Source organism: Equus asinus, chromosome 21, assembly GCF_041296235.1.
Source record: "Equus asinus isolate D_3611 breed Donkey chromosome 21, EquAss-T2T_v2, whole genome shotgun sequence".
Classification (NCBI taxonomy): Eukaryota; Metazoa; Chordata; class Mammalia; order Perissodactyla; family Equidae; genus Equus; species Equus asinus.
In genome coordinates this window covers 80508736-80530138 of record NC_091810.1, presented here as the reverse complement: position 1 = coordinate 80530138, position 21403 = coordinate 80508736, and the positions used below count along the sequence as shown (strand labels likewise).

The 21403-nt window shown below is 40.8% G+C and overlaps 1 protein-coding gene across 19 annotated transcripts in view; it reads right to left on the bottom strand.

The window, feature by feature from the left end:
- The window catches only part of TMEM108 (transmembrane protein 108), a 335504-nt gene that overhangs the window by 191288 nt on the left and 122813 nt on the right, over positions 1-21403 (bottom strand). For 7 of the 19 annotated variants that reach the window (XM_070493264.1, XM_044754420.2, XM_070493252.1 and 4 more), the window contains one exon: positions 6638-6727. The exons of 6 other annotated variants lie outside the window; for them this stretch is intronic. The gene's annotated coding sequence lies outside the window, so the exon portion shown is untranslated. Of the gene's footprint in view, positions 1-5992; positions 6076-6637; positions 6728-10722; positions 10880-21403 lie in introns of those variants that run through there. 6 more of the 19 variants (XM_070493253.1, XM_070493256.1, XM_070493258.1 and 3 more) reach the window with 3 other exon arrangements.

The following is a 21403-nucleotide window of genomic DNA, read 5'->3' as shown; positions in this document are numbered from 1 at the left end:
TATACACAATGGAATAGTATTCAGCCATAAGAAATGATGAAATCCAGCCATTTGTGACAACATGGATGGACCTTGAGGGTATTATGCTAAGTGAAATAAGTCAGAGGCAGAAAGTCAAATACCGTATGATCTCACTCACAAGTAGAAGACAAAAACAACAGTAAACAAACACACAGCAACAGAGATTGGATTGGTGGTTACCAGAGGGGAAGGGGGGAGGGAAGAGGACGAAAGGGGTGATTAGGCACACATGTGGTGATGGATTGTAATTAGTCTTTGGGTGGTGAACATGATGTAATCTATACAGAATGCAAAACATATTACGATGTACATGAAAAAATTAATTAATTAAAAAAAAAGAAACATTGCTTGCCCCCTTGTTTCTCAAAACTCCCTGGAGTCCTGGGGTATGGTGGAAAGTGGCCTCTCTAAGCAAGAAATTTCCTTGAAGTGTTCTGTTTTGTCTTTAAAAACTACACACATTTTTATATTCTCTAATATGTACATATCACTTTAATACAAAAATAATTTTTACATTATTTACCATCAATAAAACTTGTTTACATTATTTTGTCCCCAACATCCTCAAGTAAAATTGTTATTTTCTGAAAGCAAATCGCATTTATCAGTTTATCCTATAGCTTTGCTAACTTCTTCATGCACCTCATAAGTGTGGACAAACTACAATGCAGAGGCACAGATTAATGGAAAACCAGCTATCACCATCACCATCTATCTGGTGGTGAATTATCTAGATGTCAGAGAGAAGAGAAAGCCAGAATCAAGGACCTCAGGCTCACAAATGAGTAAAATAGTGAAAAAAAATCACCTGATGACCAACTCACCTCACAGAGCTGCATCTTGCTAATAACACCCCTTACTTGTAGTCACCTAATCTTCCTCACTTAGCTAAATGTTAGGAACATGGACAGGGTGATATGAGGTTTAACTGCAGATTATCTGGGGGTAGACAGATCAGTCTGAAGACTAATCATGCCCAAAAGGTAAGCATAGATAATGGTTTTGTCAAAAAACAAAATCATCATGGATTAAGAAGATGTGGTATATATCTACCATGGAATACTCCTCAGCCAGAAAAAAAGACAAAATCATCCCATTTGCAACAACATGGATGGACCTGGAGGGAATTATGCTAAGTGAAATAAAACAAACTGAGAAAGACAAACACCACATGATTTCACTCATATGTGGAACATAAACAAGCACATGGACAAAGAAAACAATTCAGTGGTTACCAGGGGAAGGGGGGTGAGGGGTGGAAACAGGGGGTGAAGGGGAGCACCTATGTGGTGACAGACAAGCAATAATGTACACCCAAAATTTCAAAATGATGTAAACTATTATGAACTCAAATTAAAAAAATCATCACAATTCACCATGAGTATCTATTATCTTTGAATATGTCTATTATGGGAAATATGTATTAACAATAGATATGATCTCTCATCATATCTTGGGGATATTACTCTTTCTTCACACACACAAAAATCCAGCAGTATACTTTAACAGACTTTGATTTTTTAAAAACTCTGTGATTTTAGTATTTTGACCACTGTTTTGTTGAGGAAGTAAAATGATGTTTAGTTGTGTGCACACCATCAATACCTAAATTTATGCTTTTTTTGGATGATGTTTTAGAGTGTTGACGTGTTTCATATATTGGATACATTTTGAACTGAATATGTTTATAATTAAAGTTTTGGTACCATATTTTGACTGGTTTTGGTTTAACCATGCTTGAAATTACCCATGATCTTTCCTCTCCCACTTACACCTTAGTTAACTGACAGCTGGGAGATCCTGGAGTCTAGAGAAGGGTTTTCAATACGCAGTATCTTAGAAACTTCAATTTGTTTAACTAAGCAGAAATGGAACAGTGGCCTAAAACATTTAGATGGCCTCGACTGTCTTTTTTTAATACAACATAGTCCTGTATACGCATTGGTGGACAGTGTGAACATCAGTTTTTCTCTAGAAGTCATAAACGGAGATAAAAATGCTTAGTTTGGAACTCTTTTAAAAAAAATCTCCCAGGGAGCACATATTACCAATCTTCACAAGTGGATGGAAAATAACATTGTCACCTCTTACCATGAAATTTTAAGGAAAACGTTATTTTAATAAAAATGAGAATGCTGTGGTGTAAAAGTTAGCCCTCTCCATGTCTCCCCACTGTTAAGATCAGAGCAGTGCTGAAATAATGAATGCATTGTTAATGAATCCAAAAAAATAAAAACGCTAGTTTTTATTTATCTGACCCTGCCCTTGTTTCCAGTACATCTGCCTGAGATGGCCTGTTGTTATTCAACCAGCTAATCACATCTTTTGTTCGCATCACTGTTTTTTCACTCCCGGGGCTCATCTCCACAGCCACCTGCTATCTGGTAGATAATTGCCTCTTCCAAATCCCAGGAGGCCGGGAGGCAGCTCAGGGGAAACTGGATACATCCCTCCCAGGTGGGGCCAAGACAGAGGGAAGTTTAGAGTGATAATTTTCAACTGGAGTCCAGATTTTGCCCCACATTACAATAAACGTGGAATTTATATGGGAAATGATAATTCTGATAACACTCTTTAGCATGACTTAGTCTAGAATCTGCATCCACTTTCCTGGGCAGCTTCCCGAGTCAGCATCTCCAGGGGTGAGGCTCAGAAAGCTGTAGCGTTCACAAGCTCCCTCAGGTGATTCCAATGTACAGTCCAGACACTGCGGATAAAACAGTGAACAGCGCACAGTCCCTTTCCTGCACTGATAATATTTTAGGCTTTGTTTATAATCATTATTTTCCTGAGAATAAAAGAAATACATGCTTTCTGCAGAAAGCATGGAAAAATCTAAAGATAAGCCCAGAACCACACCATCCAATGATAACCATAGTTAATATTCTCTATATATCTGCAAATACTTTTTTCCAAAAAACATTATATGTACAAGACAGTCTAGAGTCTTTTTTTTTTCCCCAATTACCAATATGTCATGAAGAGTTTTTAAAGGGACATCGTCTTTCTATTGATCTGTAAACTCTCTTTACAGTTAATGGTTTTAAAATGCTCTCCTCACCCACTTTGAGTCATCCAATGTGTACTGCATCTAAGTTTGCCCAGGCCTCATCTCCTCTTGGTATTTACTCTCTCAGGAGGATCCACGGGCTGTCTTTTGGGCTCCAATGATCAAAGCAGCCGTCACAAAGCCTCCCATCTCCATGACGGGGTGATCTGAAGACGGCCCGCAATCCACCCCTCGAAGCCACCCTGCTCTGCTGCTTCGGGCCTTTCAGGAGTGACATGGAAACACGCTTTGTCAACAGAGCTTGTTCTGCGCAGGCCTGCAGTCTTCCCAGGTGTTCAGTGAGAACACAGAAAAACGGCTTTGAAGAGAATCAAGAGGAATTTCATGAAATTTACTTTTAATAAACACCTCATATCCCTCATAAAATGGCAGCAGTGTTTTTACATTTTGCTACTGTATGGGTACAAATGCATAAAAAATCTTTTCCAACAGGATAATGTGCATCCCCCATCTACATTGTTATGTACTTTTTCAGCATGGTACATATTGGTGCCCTAGTTGGATACATTAATACTCTCTCATGTGGACTCTAAAAAATATTTGTTACTAATGTTATTTTCAGTATAAATAATACTTGTGTTGTGAACACTTAAAGTTAACAGAAGAAGTGATTCTCACAATGCTAACATAGCCAGGGTTGTCACCCACAGTTGTAAAACCTTGTCCCATTCACAACTGTATCAGCAATGCCAAGCATGGTGCCTGGGACACAGCAGTCATTAACACCTGAACAGCATCAGGTTAAAGGTTTTGACTACATGATGTGGCCAGTAAGTTGGCAGAGTGAGGATGCTCCCAAACCCAGGAATCTCACTACAAGTTCAGTGTTTCTTCCACTATATCACACTGCCTCCTGCTGGCCTCTTACGTCCCAATACAAAGCTTTTCATTCATTTTCACCAACGACAGGCTACTGGGTCTTTACTGTTCAGCTCAGGGACTCCCCTTGTTCAAGGTGTCAGGCTTTCCAGACATGGTTCATGAGACTGGCTGGGTTAAAAACTGTGTTAAATCATTGGTGTCCTCCATTACCAGAAGACCTAGCCTTTAGAGGAGCCAAGAAACTCTCCACGGTCTTAGCTCAAGTCTGGGAGAAACCCTGGCTCCCATCACCCTTGCTATGACTTGGCACTAGGTCTTGTCTGCTGAGATTAATAAAATTATCCTTTCCATATAGTAGAAAAAGCCACTAAATATAGTTCATGCCAAGGCAGGGACATAAAGATGACTGTCACGGCTGCTCTGTAAATTAATCTGATTTAAGAGAACAACTCTAATGCAAGAAACAGGAAAGGAGCATTAAGAAAAGATAGTTAATCAATCTGTGCATCTCTGATGGGAAGTTACAAGATGGAACTTAGGTATAGGTAATAAGAAATAGGCAAAATCCTAGTTTGGAATAGTGAGAAAACTTAAAATCAGGAACTGAAGACTGAAACACGTAGCTGTCAGAGAACAAATCCCTGGTGCGGGACAAACAGGGGCCTTCGTCAGCAGCTGGAGCTTGGGAAACCCAGTGGCCAGTGCTGATTTGACTCAGAGGGAAGAGAAAGGGAAGAATAGAGGAGCACATTCCATCCAGTGGCAAAATTCCTCAAAGACTCACAGATCCAGACCATGGAGCATCGCCTCTCAGGGAGGCAAAGGGTGGAAACATCCTCCCTCTCATAGCCTTCAAGGCTGCAGCTGTCGTTCCTTTTAATCTGATTTTTCTGGTGTAGAAAGATTTGGGGGATCAGAGGAGGCAGCAGTGTGAGCTCCTGAACGACTGTCCCCAGGGCGGAGTCTCTGAGGGCCTGGCTAGGGCAAACAGAAACACCCTCTCCTTCCTCCACACCTCCACTGTTGACCACAGCCATTACCACTTGCTATTTTCTGCTCTCCTTATCCCACCCTCCTTGATTCCTGGAGTGTATGAGGAATATCAGGGCAATTTCCTTCTCATTGGCATAAGCTGGGCTGTGAAACACTGTGTCATCCCAGGGGATCATGTTCCCATACCTCTCCCGACTGTTGCCTTCCACATCGTCCTGACTCTTCCCCACTGGATGGAACAGATAATGGCCATTTTACGTCTCAGTTTACTCTAAGAGGATGGGCAGGAGGAAAAGGAAAGCAAGGCAGGAAGCCAGTAGCCCTTCTCAGAAAAAGGGTTCCCTGACCTCTGCCTTCTGAGTCTTTCTGCCCCATGAATATTTATGTCTAACTCCTTCCCCTGGCACTCTCTGGGGGATGGCAGCTGAGAGGCTGTGGCAGGTAGAAACGGGAGAACTGACAGGCACACGATTAGAAAGCAGGCAACAGCCGTCAGTCCTAGGTTCACTGGATGCAGACCACCGACCAAAATCTAGGTGGGGTGGGAGAAAACCCCAGCCCCAGATGTTACTCTAATGCCCACATTACCTGTGGAAACCACATTCCCAGCAAACTGTTTCACAAGCTGCCAGAAACAGACAGAATGCAGCTGGGAGCTCTGAGCTGTGCTACTCTGCAAAAATCATTTAACTGCACACAAATGATAGCTATTATACAGCGGGGATCCCCCAGGGAAATAATTTCTATTCCCAACTCCTCTTATAACCTGATGAGTCAGTTGAGGTCAGCTGGTTGGAGCAGTGTGCTAACGAAGCCAAGGACTCAGGAAAGCTGCTCTGGCAGACCTGGTGATTTTGCAGAGCAAAGCCCTGCTTCCCCCAGACCACATCCTGTAATATTAAGGGTCTGTCTTGCAAACGTGTGTTGCACATAAGGGAGCCTTACAGAGAGCACTGATGGCTCCAGAAGCCAGAACCCAATACTGGAGAAAAGAGTCAGGGATAAAATGTGATCCAACCCTCATTTTAGGAATCAGTCACTGTTATGACTGTGTAGTGAGGTCACTCTTCATCTTGGTCTGCTTACATCAGGCTGGATGGTATCACATTCTTTTCTCTGCCTCTGACAGTTCCCCTTCCCTTTTAGGTTTGGTTTCTAATCCACAGTACCTAAAAACAAAATAATAAAGCAAGCTATAACTACATCTAATCAGAGTCAATAAGGTTCCAAGTGAGGAGGAGCTTTAGAAAGCAGACATCTTTGTAGCAGGATACCAAGAATAAAGAGATTTACATTCTGTGTATTTGGTTCCTAACAAGAAGTTCGTAGGATTCAGTGCTCTTCAAGTAGAGCTATTTAGCATGTTCTTTCTTAGATACCATTCAGTTTAGAATTCACTAAAATCTTTATTCAGTTTCCCTTTTTTGCCATATGGGTAGCAGGTACAAAACTGTTAACCTGTGAGTATCCCAGGTGTCACCTCCACCCCAGGTTCCAAGTGTGCCTGCTTGACTCCTGACTCTATTATGCTGATTCAGAAAATGGGGCCAAGACCAGGAGGTGCTCAGCCATGCTACAGGTTTTGGAGAAGAGTTCTTTGGTTGGGAGTAGGGAGACAGGAAGACAAAATTGGTAGACTGGCTGCCATGAATGTTGGGTATCACGAACAACAGAGATGGTGAGACAGGATTTTAACAAGTTTTGTTATAGGTGAAAATTATACTCTCCCACCTTGGGCATTTTCTTGAGGGAGTGAATTAAGATTTTAGTTGCCTTCGGTCATATTTTTCTGCTGGACAGCTGTTCCTCTTGAACATGTCACTGCACAGAATCAGGAACAAATGGAACCCCAGTTATATTAAGGCTTTACATTTTGTTTTTCTCTAATATAATTAATAATAGCTAACATTTACTGAGCACTTACCATGTGTCATTCATTCATTCAATAAATATTAACTGAACACCTAATATCTTCTAGGCACTGGGGAAACAACAAAGAAGACGACACGAAAGGTTCCTGTCTTCATGAAGATTACTTTTTCATGGCAGCAGAGAGAGAATGAACAAATAAATAAACAGGAGACATAAAGAGTGGTGGGTGGCTACTTCAGACCAGGCAATTCTCTTTGATCTGAATGGACATTTTTCTAAATAAGACATACAGATGGCCAACAGATATATGAAAAGATGCTCAACATCGCTAATCATCAGGGAAATGCAAATCAAAACCAACATGAAATTATCGCCTCACACCTGTTAGAATGGTTATTATCAAAAAGAGAAGAGGGGGCCGGCTCCGTGGCCGAGTGGTTAAGTTCGCACGCTCTGCTGCGGCGGCCCAAGGTTTGGATCCTGGGTGCGGACATGGCACCGCTCATCAGGCCACGTTGACGCGGCATCCCACATTCCACAACTAGAAGGACCTGCAACTAAGATATACAACTGTGTACAGGGGAGGTTGGGGAGATAAAGCAGAAAAACAAAAAAAGATTGGCAACAGTTCTTAGCCCAGGTGCCAATCCTTTAAAAAAAAAAAAAAGGAAGATTGGGAACAGTTGTTAGCCCAGGTGCCAATCTTTAAAAAAAAAAAAAAAAGACAAGAAATAACAAGTGTTGGTAAAGATGTGGAGAAAAGGTCATCCTTGTGCACTGTTGGTAGGAATGTAAATTGGTGCAGCAACTATGAAAAACAGCATGGAGGTTCCCCCCAAAATTAAAAATAGAACTACCGTATGATTCCACTTCTGAGTATTTATCCAAAGAAAACGAAAACACTAACTCAAAAACATACATGCACCCCCAGGTTCACTGCAGCATTATTTATAACAGTCAAGATATGGAAACAACCTAAATGTCCACTGATGGATGAATGGATAAAGAAAACGTGGTGTGTGTGTATGTGTGTGTATACATATATATATATATATATAATTATTCAGCCATAAAAAAGAATGAAATCTTGCCATTTTCAACAACACAGAGAACCTTGGGGGCATTATGCTAAGGGAAATAAGTCAGAAAGACAAATACTGTATGATCTCTCTTATATGTGGAATCTAAAACAAAAAGCAAAAAACATAAAACAAACAAACAAACAAAACCTCATAGATACAGAGAACAGATCGGTAGTTGCCAGAGATGGAGTGTGTAAGGTGTGTGACGTGTGTGAACAGAGCCAAACGATACAAACTTCCAGTTATAAAATAAGTCATGGAGATGTAATGCACAGCATGGTAACTATAGTTAATAGTACTTATTGCATATCTGAAAGTTGCTGAGAGAGTGAATCTTAAAAGTTCTTATCACAAGGAAAATACCCTGTAACTATATATGATGATGGATGTTAACTTGACCTATGGTGGTGATCATTTCATAATAGATACAAATATCAAATCATTATGTTGTACACCTGAAACTAATATAATGTTGTATGTTAACTACATCTCAATAATAATAAAAAAAAAAATGTCTCTTTGAGGATGTTAAGCTGGGATCTGATGGTGTGAGGAAACTAGTCATGTGACGATCCGTGGACAAGCATTCCAGGAAGCAGAAACAGCTTGTACATAACTGCCAATGTCGGCAGGTACTTGGAGTGTTAAAAAAGGAAGGAGGACAGTGTGGTTCAATCAAAAGGACAAGACTGTACAAAATGACATCCAAGATGGAGGCAGGGACCAGACCCTGCAGGGCTATGCAGCCTCAGGTGAGGAGCTTGGGTTTTATTCGCTGTGCCAAAATTGAGAAGTCAATGGAGGATTTTAAGCAAGGAAGTGACAAGATATAATTTTTGTTTTTAAAAGATCACATTGGCTTTTATATAGAAAATAGCTTTTGGGGGACAGGGTGCAAGCAGGAAGGCCAATTAAGGGGCTTAGGTGACAATGTAGCCTTAATGTCAGATGCTATGCTTAGCATGCACAGTGTTCGCTAAATCCTCAGTCCCCCAAAGAGGTTTATGCAATTACACAAGGACTGGGGCTTGGCATAAGGACAGAGCCAGACTGACCCAGATACATAAGAAGTGGGGCTGTATGGCTGGGCTGAGTAACTTGCAAAGAGTAGACCAAGTCCTCAAAGTCAAGAGGTTTGAAGGCATGGCCAGGTTAGCAGTGACAGCAAGGTGTGGTCAACTGATTAGACTCACTTTGGGAGAAGTCCATCAGAGTTTTTCTGTAAATGGAAAGCAGTCAAAGGTGGCAGCCCAAGGCAGTCAGCCTAGCCATGTTCTAATTAAAGGGACCTAGCCCCAGGGTCCAGGGCTAAAATATTCTTAACCCATGCCTGAAAGCACAGCGTTCAAACTCTTTGGAACAAGTCCTAAGGCTCAGAGACCTCTAGGAACTCAGTATGGAAACTCAGCCTTGTTTTGTTTTTGATGGCAGAACAGAGTACCCAATGGAAGCCCTTTTCTCAACTGCCTTCCTGAAACTTCTTTTCCCATGACAAAGACCTAAAACCTACAGTTAATGCCGTAGTACAGCTTCTAGGTACCTTCTCCTTTCATCCTTTCCGTTTTCACAAAAATCTCAGCTTCCTACTGAGGTTGATGTTTAAATGTTAAGTGAGTGACACCAACTAAATGTGAACAAAAGTTAATTACTGAGGTAGCCAAGTCTACTATGTTTAATTAGATGTTGAGGAAAGTTACCATCTTCCCCAAGTCACAAAGCTGGAAGTACCTATTAAGTTTGTTTGCTTATTTCTTTTCTCTCTCTCCTTCCATCCCTCCCTCTTTTCTCTCCCCGTCCTTTCCCTTCTCCATCCTTTCGATCTAGAATTCCAGATATTATACCTGTTTAAACGGATGTACAGTAATGAGGGGGGGGTTGGGTAAATTCAGAGGTGTACCTCGCAATCTAATTTTGTTCACAGATAAGCAAGTTAAGCTAAACTATAACAGAGGTTAAAAAAATTCGAGCAAATGATATCTGTCAACCTTCAACCACTTCAACTAACATTTGTTCCCTTCTGCAACAAGCAGAAATTGGAAATGAAGGAGCAGAAGAGAACGCAGGGCTGAGCAGACCAGAGATCAGGGCTGTAGCTCTCACAATGACTTGTGAGAACTTGAGGAAACCTCTTGAGCTCGCTAGACCTTTGTTTCTGCAAGACAGGGTGCTCCCTAAATTCAATTCTAGCCTTAAAAAGGATCTGAGTATTCTTTCAAAGTATTTATTGCAAAGTCAAAGAACATCTGAATGGAGAGTACAGAAGACAGATGATTTCATGTATCATACATGGAGCTATATCTGTTTAAGCTTTAGGTTTCTAACAGAGGTCCTTTGCATTATATCACAAAGCTGGACAGTGGGGGAGGGGAGATCTGGAATGCTACCTGACTTAAAGCTGCTCATTCTTTTCTCCCGCATCCACAGGCACTGCAAGATGGTCGGTAACTACAACCTTTCACCATCCAAGTGCCAAGGATTTGGATAATGAAAGTGAAAAGATACTAAACCACTAAGCAAAATGCTTTCTTGTTTGCTAAGACTGCAGAAACAATCTAGCATGAAAATGGAGTTTTGTTTGAGACCCAAGTCCAACTCTTCAGGTGTGGCTATGGTTTGAGAACTGGAACCACACACAATCTCGCGTCCGAACCCACTAACCAAGCAAACACAGTTGTTGTTTCCTCATGATTCCATTGAATGGTATCAGTTTCTCTACTCCCACCAGCTTCACTTTCCAGAACCAGCTTCTCCTTCCTCATGGAGTGCTGGGAACTCCTGAGCCCAGGCAGCCATCACTGTGATCTCCCTGCACGTTAGACATTTACCAGGTGGAGGACTTTAACCTGAAGCTGAGTGACCTACCTGAGCTGAAGAGGGCCCCAAGGCAAGCCCACCTGTCCTGGAGGATGCCTTCTGCCTCAGGTTGGCCAGAAAGCAGCCAGCCCCCTCATCAGCACACCACAGGACATCATGGAGTTCTTGACAGCTATCAATAAGGAAGGTGACTGTGCATCAGGAGTTGTCTGTCTGATTCCTGGTTCTCCCCATGCTTTCTTACTTGTAGTGATATCAGGAGCAAAACCATTACATTCTCTCTGTATCTTTGTGGGATCCTCTTAAAATAGAACAAAACGGAGACTTCACAAAGATTGAGGAAGAATTCAGAAAAAAATGAAAAGTGGGAGCAGAACAAAAGGGTACAGAGTAGCAGTTAAAGGAAAGAGGCCTTAGAGCCACACTGCCTGGGTCTGAATCCCAGCTCTGTCACTATTTGCAGCATGACCTCGGGTAAGTTATTTAACCTGTGACTCAGTTTCATCATCATAAAATGGGGATAACAACAGTACCCACTCATAGGGTTGTTGGGAGACTTAAGTAAGTTAACGAGAACATGTGGAATGGTCTCTAGCCCAGAGTTAGAGCTTTGTAAGTGTTAATTATCACCATGTCGTCACCATCATCATTGTGGGTTTCTTAAAACTGAATGTAAACTTGTGGTTCTACTCTTGGAAAAGAATTATACCAGATATATGCCAAGTAAAGTACAAGAACCCTCAAAGATTAAGTAGTCAAAGGGGTGGATCCCCTTGAGCAGATGGAGGAAAATAAAATAACCATTTAGAGGACGGATAAATGCAGCCAAGGAGAACTGAGAGAACTGCATGAGTGCATAAACGCTTTAAAATATCTAAATGCCAGGAAAACGGACTGTGGGGATTTACCTAACTTAATTAAGAAAACTAGAATAAAAACTAATTTACAGGTGGAAAACCACAAAAGATGTCACAGTGATGAGTTCCTACTCATAATTGTCAACCGGTACTATCAGTGACATGTGAAGCACCTGGTTTAAATAGAACAAAATCATAGAGGACAATCTATCAGAAACAGTGGGATGTCACAAGTGAAGATCTGGGGAGAAAATGAATGCAATCTGGGGAGAAATGAATTTTCTCCTTGTGTTTATGGAAAGCTGGCATTTTTGTTGTCCTTTTCCAGGTGATTCATCGCATGCTCCCACAGATACAACATGACTGTAACGCTCTCCTTGTATGGGAAAGGCTGGTGGATTTTATAGCCTGGTAAACACATCTATGGGCTGAGCTCTACTCAGCTGTGTTAGTCAACTTCTTACAAGCCTTGATTAGCTGGTTGACATTAGCCAGCTGTGGGAAAGGCCAACAGGAGAGAGTAACCAGGGACACTAGCCCTGGGAGAGCATCTCTCACGACTGCCTATTTACTGAATTAATTCTCCTGCCCCTCATTCTTGAGACACTCAGTTCTCCAATTATTACTGGAAGAGAGACAGTGCTCTCTCTCATTTCCTTCCACGCACACTGCACATACTTGGGCTTAGGAAGCGGTGGCTTGCCAACAAGCACCAACAACAGCTCACCAAGCATGGTTAACTATGGGCAATTTCTCTATTAATTCTTCAGCATTTTTTAATTACCTATGAAAAATGTGTCATTTTTTTGATGTTAAAAAAACCTAAAAATTCTGCTTCCTTAGGCCAACCTACTTCACATCTAACTAATCTCTAAGATACAAGGTACAACAGACATAAATATGGAGAACAGAACTCAACTTAGTTTTTTGCATTTGTTTTTGTTTTAATCTATAAAGAGAGTTGACAAGACTCACAGGATTGTTGAAAGGATTAAAGGAGATAACCCATTTGAAAATGACTACTCCAGTACCTGGCATGTGGTACACAGGATTTGCTCCCAAAAGATGGGTTAATCTGTTCAGTCTAAAGAGACTAAATACTCAAAAGGCCCATGTCACTGCCTCTAGTGCTGGCACCAACTGGCCTTCCAACAGACCCATACCACCCAAGGATGAGCTAATCATCGACCCAAGGACAGAGGGGACCTCATTTACCAACTCACATGCACCTAGAGAAAGCTATATTCCATGGGCCACATTTGAATCCCCATTCTAATCGATGGCTCAGACCCTCAGGATTAGTGACTACAATACTGGATGCTTATACTTTATTCTTTAATGCAGAAGAAAGTTCAAAACAAGTAGGTCTGTCTTAAGCATCATCCAAGAGGATTTGTCATCCTGGAGTTTTTAAAAGTATTCTTATTCAAAATGCCATTCCTCGCATGGCTCTCAAGCACATGCCTATGTTCATATGGTCTAAAATGGGTCCAATTTTCTCTACGTGAGAAAAGTATGTCGAGTAGAGTAAGAACTTGAAACCTGAGTAAGAGTTTATTTTGCCTAAAATAAAACCCAGGTGTTATTTTGTTGTAATAGCTACAGACTACGTTTTTTTTAAAGAAATATATACAATAAAGGTAACTTGTCGTTATTTTTCAACCACTCTTCCAAATATTGTTATGACGAAATAGAAATTTTGTCCTGACCAATAACTTTTTCCTTCAAATTAAGTTCATTTTGAAAAATAGAAATAGACAGAAAAGCCCAGTTCTATTCTTAGTTTGTAGATACCTAAAACCTGAACATACAGGGACTCAAGTAATATTAAGGATGAATGATACACATTCTAGTCAGAGTGTGCTAGGAGTTTACGGTGCAGTGACAAACAACCCCAAATCTTATTACTTAACATGACAGACATTTATTTCTTGTTCATACTCTATGTTCAATATTGGTCGGCTGGGGGCTTTGCTCATCATGGCCACTCAAAGGACTGCAGGCTGATTAAGGCCCAAGAATGTGTTCACAAACACAGTGTCAGAGCAAGAAGCGGGAAAGTAATGAATCACACACAGACTGTTACAGTTTCCACCTGGAAGTGACAAATGTCCACTTGGGCTCACACTTCATTGGCCGGAGTAAGTTACATGGACATATCTAAATTCAAAGAGGGTAAGGCAATATAATTCCACCAAATGTCTGGAAGGCACCGAGCTGGACATTTCAGTGAACATCATTAATTGCTCTCTCAAATGACAACATTATCTAAGACTGTGCGAAGCTCTTTCACATTCATTATCTCATTTGATTTCTACTCTACCCTTACAGCTTGGGTTCTATCAGCATCCTATGTACAAATGAAATAACCAAAGCTCGGAGAGATTCAGTGACTTACAGAAATAGTTTTTGGAACTCCAAATCCTAATCTTTTAGTTAAAAAGCTATTGAGGTAAAATCTTTGGACCCATAATTTACAGTACCTTCCGATTTGCTGTTTATTTGTGCTATTCATTAAACACATTATCTGACATTACTCATCTCTTCATGTATATTATACATGTACTGTATCTCTAAATTATGTGTTTCCTGAGGACACAGTCATATAGTTCTTTGCGTTCTCCACAGCATCTCAGCCACTTGAGAATCATAAAAGGCAGTATGTTTCTAAGTGTGTCCTAGTTGACTTGTAAAACACCTACAGAATCACAATTTTCTGAACACCAAGGCAGTGCTTTGAACATCTCAGGAGAAAGATGCCAACCAGATAAATTAAGGCAACTACGCACTTTACTGTTAGGGAGAACTTATGGCTGCTGCATTTGGAGATGTCCTCCAGATGCCACCTGCCTTTACAGTACAAGGTTTCACAGGTGTGAGACTTGACACGCATGTGCCTTTTTTCATCATATCAAATTACACCACGCATTACTGACACTGCATCATTCTTCCAACAGCTTCTACAGATTTGCACAAATTTCCGTTTGCCTTTGTTTCGACACAAAGTTCCTCTTTGTGAATTCACTAAAAGTAATTTTGCCATCATAATGTTATTTCCATAGATCCCCACAGGCAGAATTCCTTCTGAAAACACTGGAATGAATGCAGTGCTCTTGCATACGGGGCAAGATTGGAAGAATCAAAAACCAAGTGCTTCATTAGCACCGAGTCTGAATAAAAGCAGAGGTGACAACGGCAAAAGCAGTTCTCCAATAACTAGTCTAATCTTCCTTAATACAACCACATTCTGAAACTCACCCAAGACATGTGAAGGGAAAATGGAGGCACTATGGGCAATTAGACCAGAGCAGTTTCTGGGCAGACACGACTCAGCATGTCTGCTGCAGACAGCGCATGTGCCAAACCGTGTATGCAAACATATCTTATGTAACCTGCACTGGCCGTGTGCCACTTTTGTGTAAAAGTCATATAAAAGCAGCCACAGGAGAAGCCACGGGGCTCCCTCCCCCCTGCCAGCTGAAGAGAATAAAGCATGTCTACACTGGCCATCGGCTCCGCACATCTTTTTTCAATTCCCTGAGCCCCGTGGTCCAGTCCTCGGCGGTTCCCTTTCTGCACACAACATGCTACTTAACTCTCCTCAATTTCCTCACTTGTAAAAGTGGGATAATAACGGTACTTATTTCATAGAGTTGTGGGGATTAAATGAGATGATGCAAAAAACACTTAGAATATGCTTAATACATGGTAGGCAGTCACTAAATGTTAGTTATTACTTTCCTTTGAATTGCTTCCACTTGAGCTAGCTGAGCTTGGATATTAACATATGATTAAATATTAGGGCTGGAAGGGACTTTGGAATCCAACTGCTCCAGAGAAATTCAAGGGATCTGCCTGGGATCACAGTTTATGATGGAGCCAAGATGGGATCTAGGTCTCCTGATGGTAATTTTATGTGTAGTAAGAACACCTTGTTTAGAATGGTGTTTGACACAATACAGAAGCTGTCTACTTGATTCTGCATGAAACAAAGTTGATTTACTTTGGTTAGTTTTCATTTCTTCTGAAAATCTATCCATTTAAGTACACAGAACACAACACAACGCCCATCACTGTTAAATTCTGTCCTGAATACAAAAGGAAGCAAGCCCAAATATTAAATCAAAGCTCTTTGCAGCCTAGAGGTAGGACTCCAGTCTGAAATTAGTTCTATTTTGCTCACCAGCTTAATGATATTGTCAGCTGTTTTTTAATTAAGTTGCCCTTAACTGCTACACTACACTAATTTTAAGAGCTAACGGACACACTTGCTGTGTTCCAATGTACTTTATAGAGAAATAACTTGAATTGGTTCTCTTTTAAAAGGTTTAGATAAGGGCATTTCAGAAAACAGCTTAAAAGTGTTTTTCCAGGTAATGAGAGCAGAAATTCCTGCAAGTTTCCAGGCTCTGACAGTTAAATTCTCATTCCTCCAAAGTAAGCCACTGAATTTCTTTGTCTGTGAAATAGAAATCATGACCCTTGTAACCCAGGGGGGATATAGAGGAGCCATGTGACAAGGGCATTACTCAAATAGATGGTGGCAATTTCCAAAACAACCGCAAAGGTGAATGTCCTCTTTTTATTCTCTTTCCAGAATCAAATCAGCATTCAGAGAGCAGGTGTACCATCCTAGCTTCTCTTCTGCCCCTATAAAGATTCACCCGAGACACCTCTTAACCAAAATAGATGAAGCGAACCAAAGTCAGCATGTTGCCATAACATTGAGAAACAAAAGAGACATTGCCTCCTTCTGGGGAGACATTGCCTGATTGAAACAGTAATGCGAATTCCCAGCAGACCAATTGTTTGCACAGAATCTGTTATTGCTGTTCCTTAGCAACCAATGCTGTTCTTCAAAGGCACTGTGAATGGAGAGCCAAGTCCCTTCTTCTGTCTCTTGTATCTGAAGTGTGACTTGAGAGTGATTAAAATGAATGCTCTACTGGCATCTTGGACGTACTCACGCAACTAACAAAGCTTGCCCATGGAGTTGAGAAGTCAGATGCTGTTTCGGGCAATGGAAGTCTCCAACAACCAAGTACATTATCACTGTTTGTGCAGGTCAACTCAGATACATACGATAGCATCTGGTCTACTCTGGTGGGCATCTACCACGACATTCAACTCCCCATTCTCTTACCCAGTCCCTGTTCTACTCTGCCACTAGCACTAAAAGAGACAACTGATGTGTGAGGCACTCAAGATACCCAGATGCTCTGGTTAAATAAATAAACCTCTACTTAAAGTGAGAAGACACCACAAAATTTAATGACAATCTGCAACTAAAAAAATGTAGGAACTGCTATATAATTGCTCTATTTCTATTCGAATATAAATGCAAAAGAAAGTAAGATCTGTCACTCAAATACTTCATTTAATTAACTCAAACTATAAAGACTAGTTTGGTTGCAGTGTAATAGGTTCTTTGTTACTGTTATTTATTTTCACTGCTTAAAATCCTGGGTTTAATGCCAATAATCCTCCCACCCAAGTTTCCATTAGACTCTTCTTAAAATGTAAGTGATAAATGACCCTATAAAGAACACTGTAATTTGATTTTTATGGTACTTTTCCCACTGAATATCTCTGGAGTGGACTTTGGAAAGTCTCCTCAGTAATCTAGTTGAGCTTTAATATTGCTCATTTGTTCATTCATTCATTTGTTCATTCCTCATTCATCCACGCATTCAACAGTATTTACTGACCATCTTGGTGCCAGAAACTGTGTTAGGTGCTAGGGATTCAGACAAGATAAACATGTTTCCTGTTCTCAGGCTTAGAGTCTGAAGAGGACAACAGAAAATTAGCAGCCACAGACAATGCAGCAGACTAAGTGCTAACGATAAAAGAGGACTGAGGCTACAGGAGCGCCAAGCAAGGTGCTCTTTCTCAGACCCAGAGGGGGTTCAGGAAAGACTTCCTGGAAGTAACGATGATGAAATAGAAGAGGTGAAGAAGCACTAGAAAGTGTTCTAGGAAGAAGGAGTATCAGGTACACAGGCCAGGAAGACGGAGGACATGGCAAGAGAAAGAAATGGAGAGAAATTCATTATAGATGCAGCTGGGCTGGGATAATTAGGTCAAGAGAGGTAAACGGGGGCCAGACTATGAAGGCTGTATAAGCCAAGCGAAGGTGTTTAGCTTTATTCTAAGAGTGCGGAGGAGGCATTAAAGGGTGCTGAGGAGGAGGGTGCAAGTGTTCTTGAACTATGGCCTCTTGTCATCTCGGCATCTGCTGGAAGGTGATCACCTGCACCGTCAGACCACCTCGCCTCACAGACATGCCACCTAACCCCACTCCACTCTAGAAACAACTACAGACATTTCATAACCACTGAAAGGTGGTATATTTTGGTATAAAATAATACCTTTGTTAAAATTAAAAAGGTATCAGTTGGTCACGTCCTTGATCTAGAAGGGACTTTAAAGATCATGTATTCTAACCCCTCTCACTTTTCATGTAAAGAAACAAAGGTTAAGAAAGGTGAACTGTCTTCTTGGAGGGCCTGTGGGTGCTGAAGGCTGAGCAAGGCCTAAAATCCAAGTTCCTGTTGGTTATTCTTCTCTGGAGTAATAATATCAGAGAGTGAAGTCTACCTAATTTGACTGGTTTAGACATTTTTCTTCTCTTATTATACAAACTGAGTTAAAGGAATTTTTAACTTTACTAATATATTTGAAAGCTGAGGAGCTCTCTTGAATGATCTTCATCAGGAATGTAATATAAGAAATACTGTGATGGAGCCCTGTTAATAAGGGAGATTTATATCTTGAATGCATAGAAGACCTTTAAATGAAACCTCAGGACTTTTTCCAGTGTTAGCATCATCTAATTAAAAGCACAATCATATGATACGAGCAGTATCCTCACAGAAGATAATTTTTTAAAAAAATTAAAGTCCCTAGAAACAAAAGAACAATACCACCACCTCAACAAAACTAGGCTCTAGCTCCAAAGTCATCCTATGCATTACTCAATTGCCCCAAGAAAAACAGCTATTATACAGACTTTAATTATTGCTTTTAAAGATTCCTGGAAAACTAAAGTAGTAGTCATAAACTTTTCAGGTAATGTACATCCCACCAGCACAATTTAATTACATTACATATGAGGTTGAGCTTTACAACCTGGCTAGCTTATAAACATCTGGCTAGGAATTCAAACAGGCCATGTTAACGGCTTCTGCTAACCTTAACTTAAAAGACCCTGAGCACTTTTAAAATTAAGGAAACATAGGCACATGTTAGATTCTATTTTTGTGTGTGTGCGTGTAAGGAAGACTGGCCCTGAGCTAACATCTGTTGCCAATCTTTCTCTTTTTGCCTGAGGAAGATTGCCATTGAGCTCACATCTGTGCCAGTCTTCCTCTATTTTATATGTGGGATGCCACCACAGCATGGCTTGATGAGCGGTGCCAGGTCCACGTCTGGGATCTAGACCTGTGAACCCTAGGCCGCTGAAGCGGGGCACTCAAACTTAACCACCACACCACTGGGCTGGCCCCCCTAGATTCTGTTTTTATCTGTAGCAAAATAATACATATAAACTATAGCCCCCATCTTTCTAAGACCCAGTCCTGGAGGACATTGTTCTACGGTTTACTACATGAGCAAAGCTGAGAAAATGGTACCATTTGCTTAAAAATCTCCTACCAAAGAGCTTAACTCACCCTCAAAGGAAAGCATGGTTGAGAAATACCCTAAAAAAAGACAACCAACTAACAAGTCTGCATACAGCGGATATTTGGTATATTTCAGTAATTTTCCAGTTTTCTCAATCAGTTTCCGTTCATTTGTTTATCCTTTCATTAAAGAAGAATATATTTTAAGAGAACTATATTTGGAACCGAGAAGGTTACAAAAAAACTTTTTTTGGGTAGTGCTTATATAAAAACTAGGGCAACATACCAAATTTGAAAAGGCATAATTTCTAATCAAGATATAAGTGGACTGTTGCTCCTAATTAAGATATAAGTGGACTGTGCAGTCTGTAAACGCAAGTGCTGAAGAAATGCAAAGCAAGAAAAATGTAGGAGAAATTTTTTTAACTTTTTATTTTGAAATAACTTTAAACGTATAACAGAGTTGCAAAGATAGTGCCGAGTTCCTGTATATCATCCACCCAGCTTCCTCCAATGCTAACATCTTACATAACCATGGTATAATTATAAACTAAGAAATTAACATTGGAACAATATTAACTAAACTACAACTTCATTTGAATTTCTGATTTTTTTCACTAATGTCCTTGAAGGAGTTTGGGACATGCCACCCCAAAATATGCTGCTTTGGAATATTGATTATTTGAGCTGAAGGCACTCGAGAAACAGGAGATGCAGGAAGGGCTCTGTGACCTCCCCTTCTCTACCTGAAAACAAACCAGAAAATTTCCCATGAGAAAGGACCCCGCCTTGTACCAGGAAGAGAAAATCCTCATCACGAGATTGGGAATCGATACTGAAATGGGTCTGCACAAACAAACTTACTAAAATAACTCACATCTTCCACTAGTTCTCTCCCACCCCATATTTCTCATCACTTCCCCACAAGTTACTGCCCCTAGCCCAAACCCCTTTGTCTTGTCATTTCCTCACAAATCTTATCATTTCTTTGTCTAAAAGGTATAAAAGCTTTCTGCTCTGGTCACGTCTTCAGGTCTTCATTCTCTTGTGAAGGCTCCCATGTACATCCAAAAATTTAATAAAACTCGTATGCTTTTCTCCCGCCAACAGTCTCACGTCAGTGTAATTCCTAAGCCCAGCCAGAGACCCTAAGAGGGTAAGTAAGAATTTTTCCTCCCCTACATACTTTTTCTCTTCCTGGCTGCAATCCAGAATCCCACATTGCATTCAGGTGTCATGTCGCCTTAGTCTCCTTCAATGCACTACAGTGTCTCAGTCTTTCCTCGTCTTCACTCTTTCATGACCTTGACACTTTTGAAAAGTAGTGGTCAGGCATTTTGTAGAATGCTCTTTGATTCTGGGTTGTGGATTTGGGGGAAGAATATCACAGAAGTGAAGTATTATTCTCATTGCATCCTATCAGGCTGTAAACGGTCAACATGACTTCTTAGCAGTGGTGTTCACCTTGCTCACCTGATTAAGCTGGTATCTGCCTGGCTTCTCCACTGTAAAGTCACTACTGTTCCCTCCCAGTCTCCACTCATTGCAAGTGAGACTCTAACTCCAACCCACACTCAAGGGGAGAGGAATTAAGCTTTACTTACTGAAGGAAGACGTCTCAAAGAATTTGTCAACATGTGTTAAAACCATCACAGTAACAAGTATTTTGGGAGAGATACTTTGCATGTATGCAAATATACCGTTTCTCAAAGTTTTGCCCTAATCTTAGCAGTCATCGATGGATCTTACAGCAACTTACTGTGGTGTTCTAATGATGATATTCTATTTCCCTCATCTCTTCTATATTTAATAATTGGAATTCTTCTATAAGGAATATATATTCCTTCTCCTCATTTATTTATATTAATATGGTATCACTTATATTTATTTTATTCTTTGTATTGTAATACAATACTATACTACTATATTGATTTATTTTGTGGCTAAAATTGCTCCAGCTTTGGCCATTGGAGGTTCTTTTAGATTAGCTTCTGTGTCCTTTTTAACATGTTCTCATTTTTCTTCTTAAGCATGTCCTTACTTTCTGGTGCTAAAAGATGCTCTAGGTTCGGGGCTGGCCCCGTGGCCGAGTGGTTAAGTTCGCGCGCTCCGCTGCAGGCACCCAGTGTTTCGTTGGTTCGGGTCCTGGGCGCGGACATGGCACTGCTCATCGGACCACGCTGGGGCGGCGTCCCACATGCCACAACTGGAGGGACCCACAACGAAGAATATACAACTATGTACTGG